General features: G+C 43.2%; 1 long non-coding RNA gene across 1 annotated transcript in view; it reads right to left on the bottom strand.

Moving 5' to 3' along the window:
* Positions 1–8,609, bottom strand: part of LOC116523699 — a 12,893-nt gene extending 4,284 nt beyond the window's left edge. The window contains exon 1 of the long non-coding RNA XR_004257099.1: positions 8,232–8,609. This is a non-coding gene — a long non-coding RNA (uncharacterized LOC116523699). The remainder of the gene's footprint in view (positions 1–8,231) is intronic.
* Positions 8,610–9,793: the final 1,184 nt, after the last annotated feature.

Raw genomic sequence — 9,793 nt, 5'->3', positions numbered from 1 at the left:
GTCTTTGTAAGATTACCGTCTACGCTTGCCCGTGTTCCTTTGAGATAGTACAACAATGCTTTCTTCATGGACTACTTCAGCCTGTCAGTTTGGATGGCAGGTCAGGAGATTAAAGTCATCCCCTGCAGCAGGAAAAAGTCCCATGACCTTGTAGAGCAACTACTGGTATCGTTGGCTTGTCGTGAGTCAAACATTTTGGGAGGGGAACAGGTAAGTGCTCCAAGATTCTTAGAAAGGTGCAAGTAGTCATCGGATGTTCTCAAGTATGCTTTTGATCTTGAGCAAAGAGCAGCCTTATCTAAACTGCCATGGCTCAACCTGCATCTGAGTGATAGGTGCCATGAAGAGGGAGTCACCTTATTTTCCAAAGCATCAGAAAGCAAGATAAGAAACCACAGATGGAAACCAATCAAGGAAGTGAGGCAACCTGGAATGGAGGAGAAACCTCCTAACAGTGAGGACAATTAACCAGTGGAACAGAACAGAAGTTGTGGGTGCTTCAATTTCCAAGGTCCCTTCCAGGTCTATTCTGAGGTGTCCGTACCAAAGATTGGGGGGGGGGGGGGGCAAAACGTACAATATGAACTAACAATGCAAACTCCATCCTGACCTATTTGGGCAGCTTGCATGACAATATCACAACACACATTTTGTCCTTTAGCAATAGCAATAGCAATAGCAGTTAGACTTATATACCGCTTCATAGGGCTTTCAGCCCTCTCTAAGCGGTTTACAGAGTCAGCGTATCGCCCCCAACAACAATCCGGGTCCTCATTTCACCCACCTCGGAAGGATGGAAAGGCTGAGTCAACCTTGAGCCGGTGAGATTAGAACCGCTGAACTGCAGACAACAGTCAGCTGAAGTGGCCTGCAGTACTGCACCCTAACCACTGCGCCACCTTAGATGGTACCATGCTTAATATGCATTCAGTTTTGATCGCCACGATGTAGAAAAGATGGGGAGACTCCGGAAAGAGTCCAGAGAAGAGCAACAAAGAAGATTAGGGGACCGAAGGCTAAAACATAGGAAGAACGGTTGCAGGAACTGGGTATGTCTAGTTTAATGAAAAGAAGGACCAGGGGAGACATGATAGCAGTCTTCCAATATCTCAGGGGTTGCCACAAAGAAGAGGGAGCCTTCACCACCACATCAAACTGGCCTTCTGATTTTAAGATACTCTGTGCAAACAGATCTGAACAAACCGAAGAAGCTTCTTGGATGAGCAGTGAAAGATTTTCAAGGGGGGGGGGGGAGGGAACGCCAAGAAAGTCCAAGTTGCCTTTTGAAAAAACACTCTTCAGACACGAAAATCTGGTTCCACCACAAAACCGCGGAGGACAAAATCGCGCTTGATGAAAGCGCGCATTTGACGTCATCACAGCGCGACGAAAACATCGCGCTGTGATCGAAAAATGTAAAAATAAAGCGAAAACCTTACCCTAACCCTCCCAAACCTAACCCTAAACCTAACCATAAACCTAACCCTTAACCTAACCCTAAATCTAACCCTAAACGTAACCCTTAACCTAACGCTAAACCTAACGCTAACCCTTAACCTAATGCTAAACGTAACCCTAACGCTCTAAACCTAACCCTAACCCTTAACCTAACCCTAACCCTAAACCTAACCCTTACCTTTATGTGAATCGGCTTGCTTTAATTTTAATTTTATTTCAATTTTTAATTTTTTTCGTCACGCTGTGATGACGTCAAATGTGCGCTTTCGTCGAGCGCGATTTTGTCCTCCGCGGTTTTGACGGGTCACGGAAAATCTAGGGTGTCTCAACCACCCTCCATATTCCCACGTGGGACAGCTTAGACCCTACAAAGACAAACCAGCCTAGATAAGATACCACCACACCAGTGGTGGGATTCAAATAATTCAACAACCCATTCTCTGTCCTAATGACCAGGTGGGTAGGCGGGGCTTAGTGGTCATGTGACCGTGTGGGCATGGCCAACTTAACATTATTCAGGTCGATGGGCACTTTGCCTTAGTTGTTCCAATGTAATAAAGGTTAACCAGAGAGGCAGTTTCTGTAAGCAGGGCAATAAATATGAGGCTAGAAACAACACCAGAATGTTTCCTTCCTGCCTTCCTTACAGAATTAGCCCTGTAAAGTGGGAAAAAAACAAAAGGAGATTTCTTCCAACAACCGGTTCTCTGAACCTCTTAGAAAGTTAAGAACCGGTTCTGCCGAATAGGTGCGAACTGGCTGAATCCCACCACTGCACCACACATATACTTACATGCAACACGCTAAGAAGAACAGCAAGAGCAGCAATGCGAGGTGTTAGGATTTCCCAAAACAGCTCACAGGTGTATCTAGCTAAGCTTTCTTTCCTAAGGCTGCAGAAAAAAGAATTTGAAACTCATTTAAGGCAGTGCTGGAGAAGTCAGTGTAGCTGCCAGCATGGCTGCCAGAGAACGAGAAACATGGTTTTAAGGAAAAGGAAAAGCAAAAAAGAAAAACCAGCAAAATCCAAGCAGCTAACCTATTCCAGTACTGCCGTTTGGAGAGAGGAAGGGATGAGCCAAGGCTGAAAGGTTTTCTCCTTGGCTCCACACCCAAAAGGCAGCTGACAGATCCATGTTTGCGTAGGAAGATGGGCTCCCCTCCTTTCCAAAAACAATGGGAGTTTGCAGCTTCCACTTTGGCTGTCTGGGAAGAGTGGAAGCTCCTTATCCTCTGGAATCTGTCGGACGCTGTTCTCCTGGAGTGGCTGTCTCAGCACATAGCATGCTGGTGACTCATCTGGCTGGAGTAAGGCCCCGGCCCAGGACTTCTCCAGTAGGGAAAGAGTGGGAAATCCTTGGGCCCTTAGGCTAGTCTGAAAAGTTGGGGTGGGGTGGGGGAAGGAATGACCGTAGAAGAAAACCAAGGACTTTGTGAGGTGTCAAGTTGGGTCTAGAAGACCTTGAAGGTCCCTTCCAACTATGTTCAACTCAACTTTTTCCCCCTTTCTTTCTTCCTTTCCTCTTTTTCCTTTCCCCTCTCCTTTACTTTCCCTTCATCTTTCCCATCTTCTCTCCTCCCCTCCTTTCCTTCACCTCCCTTCCTTTCCTCTCCTCCTCTCCCCTCTTCCTTCTCATCCCCTCCCCTCCTTTCCTTTATCTCCCCTCCTTTCCTTCACCTCTTCCCTCCTTTCCTTCTCCTCTATTCCTTTCTTTTCTTTCTCTCCTCCCCTCCTTTCCTTCACCTCCCTTCCTTTCCTTCCCCTCTTCCCCCTCTCCTCTCCTCTTCCCTCCTCTCCTCTCCCCTCTTACTTCTCCTCCCCTCCCTTCCTTTCCTTCATCTCCCTTCCTTTCCTTCACCTCTTCCCTCCTTTCCTTCTCCTCTTCCCTCCTTTCCTTCTCCTCTCCCCTCCTTTCCTTCCCCTCCCTTCCTTTCCTTCTCCTCTACTCCTCTCCTTTCCTTCATCTCCCTTCCTTTCCTTCTCCTCCCCTCCCCTCCTTTCCTTTATCTCCCCTCCTTTCCTTCACCTCTTCCCTCCTTTCCTTCTCCTCTATTCCTTTCTTTTCTTTCTCCTCTCCTCTCCCATCCTTTCCTTCACCTCTCCCCCTTTCCTTCTCCTCTCCCATCCCACTTTTGTTTTACCCTTCAATCTTCCCTGCTTCCTTCATCAATTCCTCCCTCAAATTCCACCCCTCCTCCAGTTCCTTTGAGCAGAAGAGCTCTTCCCCTAACTCTACAAACATCTACAAAGGTATTATTGTTTCCAGTTAGGGGACTCCGTTTTCCCCTTTCCCCACTGTAGAGCCACCCATACAGGTGAACTACTGAAGTAACGGCCTCTTGTTTAGCAACCGGTCATTGTACTTGCAAACTGAGCAGCTCTGCAAAGCAACGGGAACGCCGAGCTTGTGTCATGCCGCATTTACTTCATCGACCATTATGCAACCTGGGTGGAATTGGAATCGTTCCCTGATTGCGTTCCAAAAGATCCAGGGAGATAGATCCCCTTCCCCGAAGGCTCACTGAAACATGCACCCAATAAGAACAAATGTACTCGTGGAATAAAGGATTTCACGCTCCTTAGCAAAATCCTGCAATAATTTAGAATAGAATGGAATGGAAAGGAATGGAATAGAAAATAGAATAGAATAGAATGGAATTACAGAATGGGATGGAAAGGAATAGAATAGAATAGAATAGGACAGGACAGGACAGGACAGGATAGGATGGAAAATAGAATGGAATGGAAAGGAATAGAATAGAATAGAAAATAGAATAGAGAATAGGATGGGATGGGATGGGATGGAATGGAATAGAATAGAATTACAGAATGGGATGGAATGGAAAGGAATAGAATAGAATAGAAAAGAATAGAAAAGAAAATAGAATGGAAAGGAAAGGAATAGAATAGAAAATAGAATACAATAGAATGGAATAGAAAGGAATAGAATAGAAAAGAATAGAAAAGAAAATAGAATGGAAAGGAAAGGAATAGAATAGAAAATAGAATACAATAGAATGGAATAGAAAGGAATAGAATAGAAAGGAATAGAATAGAAAATAGAATGGAATGGAATAGAATAGAATAGAAAGGAATAGAATGGAATAGAAATGAATAGAAGAGAAAATAGAAGAAAAGAGGGATAGGGATAGGGGTAGAATAGAATAGAATAGCATAGAGGTAGGGGTAGGGATAGGTATAGGGTTTTTTTTTTAAGAACAAGCTGACAAAAATTAACTTCAAAATATCCGTTAACGTTCTCCCGCATTGGGTTCCCAACTTCTATCTCTTTCTCCCGCTTTGTTTGAAAGTCAAGCTTTTTTATTTCTATTTTATTTTTACTGATTTATTTTCGCCAAGCATGAATTAGATGGCATATGTAAGTATAGACATGATTACGAATACGTGAAATGGATACGAATAAAAGGGAAGATTAGGACAGGGACGGGAGGCACATGGGTGCGCTTATGCACATCCCCTTACAGACCTCTTAGGAATGGGGTGAGGTCCACAGTAGACAGTTTAAGGTTAAAGTTTTGGGGGTTCGGGGAAGAAACCACAGAGTCAGGTAATACATTCCAGGCATTGACCACTCTGTTGCTGAAGTCGTATTTTCTGCTATCGAGTTTGGAGCGGTTTACCTTGAGTTTGTGTTATTGTGTGCTGGTGTGTTGTTGTGGTTGAAGCTGAAGTAGTCATTGGCAGGTAGGACGTTCTAGCAGATAATTTTGTATACTACGCTCAGGTCAGATCGAAGACGGCGAAGTTCTAAATTGTCAAAGCCCTAAATTTCAAGTCTGGTGGCCTAAGGGATTCTGTTGCAAGCAAAGGAGTGGAATTTGTTTTTTTTCCCAGTCGCCTGGATGCATTTTAATTGCCTTCCTTTTTTTTCCTGACAATCACTCCAGGGCAAATAGTTCTGGAAGCAACCTTCAGCACAGAGGACAAAGTGACACGAGATTTGCATCCGCGCGAGGAACTCCCAGCCTATGGCGGAAAACTCAAAAGCAAGCCGCAACGGTTATATTCCCTGAAGTGGAATCAGGCTGTGAAGCAACCCTTCCTTGGAAAGTTTTCAATTTTTTTTTTTTTTTTTTCATAAACCTCCCACACATTTCCTTTACCGTTGCAAAAAGATTTAAGGCAGTGCTGGGGTGGGGTGGGGGGGTTTGAAATAAAAATTTTCCTGCAGTTTTTGGACCGCAGCTCCTGGTAGCTCCAGCGAATGTCAGGAAGGATGAGGAGAACGGGAGAACATCCGGAGCTCCGCAGAATTCCTGAGTTTCCAGTTGTTCTATTTAAGCATTCAGAACCACCACCACCACCACCCACAAAAAGGAGAGCAGATCTTTTCTCTCTCTCTCTCTTACCGCTCCATCATGTTCTCATCTAGTCTTTACCGAATCACAAAAAAAGAAAAAAAGACTCCTTGTCCTGCAAAAAAAAAACCTTTTGATTTGGTTAATGTGAATTCCTGGCATCCAAATCCAGAAATAAGTCTTTCAAGGTTTAATTGCAACTACAGGCCTTGGAGAATTGCCAGGCCGAGAACTTCTAGTCACAACGCTGTACAATTTGTTTTTAAAAAAGGCAATCTAATTGATGCCATCCCACTTTGAATGAAGTGCTTGACTCCAAATTCAAAGGAGATAAAAGTTAGGAGCGCCTAAGAGCTGGACAGAGAATACGCTGGATCTATTGTCTGCGCAGACAAAAAGATTCTTGCAAAAATTCTTGATCTGCAGTATTTCGTGACATTGAGATCTGTGCTGAGTAGCATATGGACTTATTCTATATGGAATGGAATAGAACAGAACAGAATAACAAAGTTGGAAGGGACCTTGGAGATCTTCTAGTCCAACTCCCCTGCCTAGGCAGGAAACCCTACGCCCATTCAGACAAATGGTTATCCAACATCTTCTTTAAAAGCTCCAGTGTTGGGGCATTCACAACTTCTGAAAGCAAGTTGTTCCACTGATTAATTGTTCTAACTGTCAGGAAATTTCTCCTTAGTTCTAGGTTGCTTCTCTCCTTGATTAGTTTCCACCCATTGCTTCTTGTCCTGCCTTCGGGTGCTTTGGAGAATAGCTTGACCCCCTCTTCTTTGGGGCAACCCCTGAGATATCGGAAGACTGCTATCATGTCACCACTGGTCCTTCTTTCTATTAAACTAGACATACCCAGTTCCTGCAACCGTTCTTCATATGTTTTAGCTTCCAGTCTTCTAACCTTCTTTGTTGCTCTTCTCTGCACTCTTTCTAGAGTCTCCACATCTTTTTTACATCGTGACAACCAAAACTGAATGCAGGATTCCAACTGTGATCTCACCAATACAGTATATCTGTTCTGAATAGTTGATGGATATATACTACATAGTGTATCTATATTGAACAGCTGATGAATATATGCGATATGGTATATATGTGCTGAATAGTGGATGGATATACACTATAAAGTATATTTGTGCTGAAAATTTAATCAGAATAGAGCTGGAAGGGACCTTGGAGGTCTTCTAGTCTAACCCCCTGCTCAAGCAGGAGACCCTATACCATTTCAGACAAGTGGCTGTCCAACTTCTGAAAGGAAGATGTTCCACTGGTTAATTGTCCCTCACTGTTAGGAAGTTTGTCCTTCATTCTAGGTTGCGTCTCCCCTTGATTAGTTTCCATCCATTGCTTCTTCTTCTGCCTTCTGGTGCTTTGGAGAATAGCTTGACTCCCTCTTCTTTGTGGCAGCCCCTTAAATATTGGAACAATGCTATCATGTCTCCCCTAGTCCTTCTTTTCTCAAGAGTAGCCATGCCAGTTCCTTCAACAGTCCTTCATGGTTGATGGATATGTATATATACTATATAGTAGATCTGTACCGAATACTATACGGATTTATACTACATTATATATAGAGATGGCAGATGATAGATAGATAGATAGATAGATAGATAGATAGATAGATAGATAGATAGATAGATAGATAGATAGATGATAGATAGATAGATAGATAGATTGATAGATGATAGATGATAGATGATAGATGATAGATGATAGAGATGATAGATGATAGATGATAGATGATAGATGATAGATGATAGATGATAGATGATAGATGATAGATGATAGATAGATAGATAGATAGATAGATGATAGATGATAGATGATAGATAGATAGATAGATAGATAGATGATAGATGATAGATGATAGATGATAGATGATAGATGATAGATGATAGATGATAGATGATAGATGATTGATAGATGATAGATGATAGATGATAGATGATAGATAGATGATAGATGATAGATGATAGATAGATGATAGATGATAGATGATAGATAGATGATAGATGATAGATGATAGATGATAGATAGATAGATAGATAGATAGATAGATAGATAGATAGATAGATAGATAGATAGATCTATCAACTATTCAGTACAGATTCCCAATATTATGAAATATGACAGATCAGGAATTTTTGCAAAACCATTTATCTGTGCAAGAAGCAAAATGCGGAAAGAAGGCAAGATATTTTCTTTTTCTAGGATTCTAAAAAAAATTCTTTAAAACTATGTCAGTACTTGGAATCCTGATGAAAAAAAAAAGAGAGAGCGAGACCAATTAAAAAAACAAATTATCCCTCCCTAAGCCATCTCGAAACCGTAGAATCTGTTTAGAATACCAGCGGAGAGGCCGGAGGGGGGGGGGGGGAGAGAGAGGAAAAAGTGGTTTTAATTTGACATGACTGAACCGCTTCTAAATACAAAACAGACCTTACCTTCTGTATAAAGGCTGCGTAAACAGATCTCTAACGCCCCAGGCTTTGAAAGGAGATTACTACTTGTCACTCCAGTCCAAGATTTCCTTCTGCAAAGCGAAGTGTGGATCCTCCTGACCTAATAAATCCAGAAGTCACGGGACGGGTTGAGTGACTTCTTCAACGTAACTTCTCAGTCGGGTTTGCCAAAGCATGTCCCAAACTTACATTGCCTTAGCTATTTATAACAATTTGTAACCTTCTGCTTTCACACACACACACACAAACACAGACAACCCTTTCCGATTCACAACTGCTTTGGGGAAGGGGAGGGGAAGGGAAGGGGAGGGAAGAGGTTGCCTTATAACTGTGTCAAGGGCCATCCTAGCTAAAAGGGAAGGCTCCTGTTATTGGGCTGCCTCTGCAACGTGAGTCAGGCTTCCTTATCGCAACGGGAAAAGGGTCCCAAACGTTTCATGCTTACACATGAAGCAGTCAAGCAAGGACAGGTTTTGGGTCTGTCCCCAGGTGACTGAATTGTTTGCTCTCCTGGCTGGACAAATATAATCAAAGTTGAAGCTCTCTCTCTCTCTCTCTCTCTCTCTCTCTCTCTCTCTCTCACACACACACACACACCTCTCTCATCTCTCTCTCTGTGTGTGTGTGTGTGTCTCATCTCTCTCTCTCACACACACACATATCTCTCTCTCATCTCTCTCTTTCTCTCTCCCTCTCTTTCTCCCCCCTTTCTCTCTGTCTCTCTTTATATCTGTCTCTCTTTCTCTCTTTCTCTCTCTCTCACACACACACACACATCTCTCTCTGTGTCTCTCTCTTTTTCTTTTTCTTTCTCTCTCTCTCTCTGTCTCTGTCTCTCTCTCTCTCACACACACCTCTCATCTCTCTCTCTGTCTCTCTCTGTCTCTCATCTCTCTCTCTCTCACACACACATCTCTCTCTCATCTCTTTCTCTCTTTCTCTCTGTCTCTCAGCTCTCTCTCTCACACACACACACATCTCTCTCTCATCTCTTTCTCTCTTTCTCTCTGTCTCTCAGCTCTCTCTGTCTCTCTCTAACACACACACACACACATATAATCTTTCTCTCTCTCTCTTATATCCATGCACATCTCTCTCTCCTTTCTCTCTTTCTCCCCCTTCTCCCTTACACACATCTCTCTCTTTCTCCATCTCTTTCTCTCTCTTTCTCTCCCTCTCTCTTATCTGTCTCTGTGTGTGTGTTTCTCATTTCTATCTTTCACCCCAATCTCTCTTATCTGTGTCCGTGCGTGTGTGTGTGTGTGTGATCTCACACACAAACATCTCTATCTCATCTCTCTTTCTTTCTTCCTCTCTTTCCCCCCTCTCTCATCTCTCCCTTTTTCTCCCTCCCTCTCTCTTATCTCTCCCTCTGTCTCTCGCTCTCTTCTCTAATCTCTCTCTCACACACATCTCTCTCTCCTTTCTCTCCCTCCCTCTCATTCTCCCTCTCTTTCTCCTTCACTCATCTTTCCCCGGGACATTGAAACCGTCATAAAGATGAGCCAAGCGCCTGAATTTGGATTGCGTGACTGTGGGGAGGC

This window comes from Thamnophis elegans, unplaced genomic scaffold (genome assembly GCF_009769535.1).
Source record: "Thamnophis elegans isolate rThaEle1 unplaced genomic scaffold, rThaEle1.pri scaffold_94_arrow_ctg1, whole genome shotgun sequence".
Lineage (NCBI taxonomy): Eukaryota > Metazoa > Chordata > Lepidosauria > Squamata > Colubridae > Thamnophis > Thamnophis elegans.
Note: the sequence above shows the minus strand (reverse complement) of the source record. Positions and strands in the feature narration are given on the sequence as shown.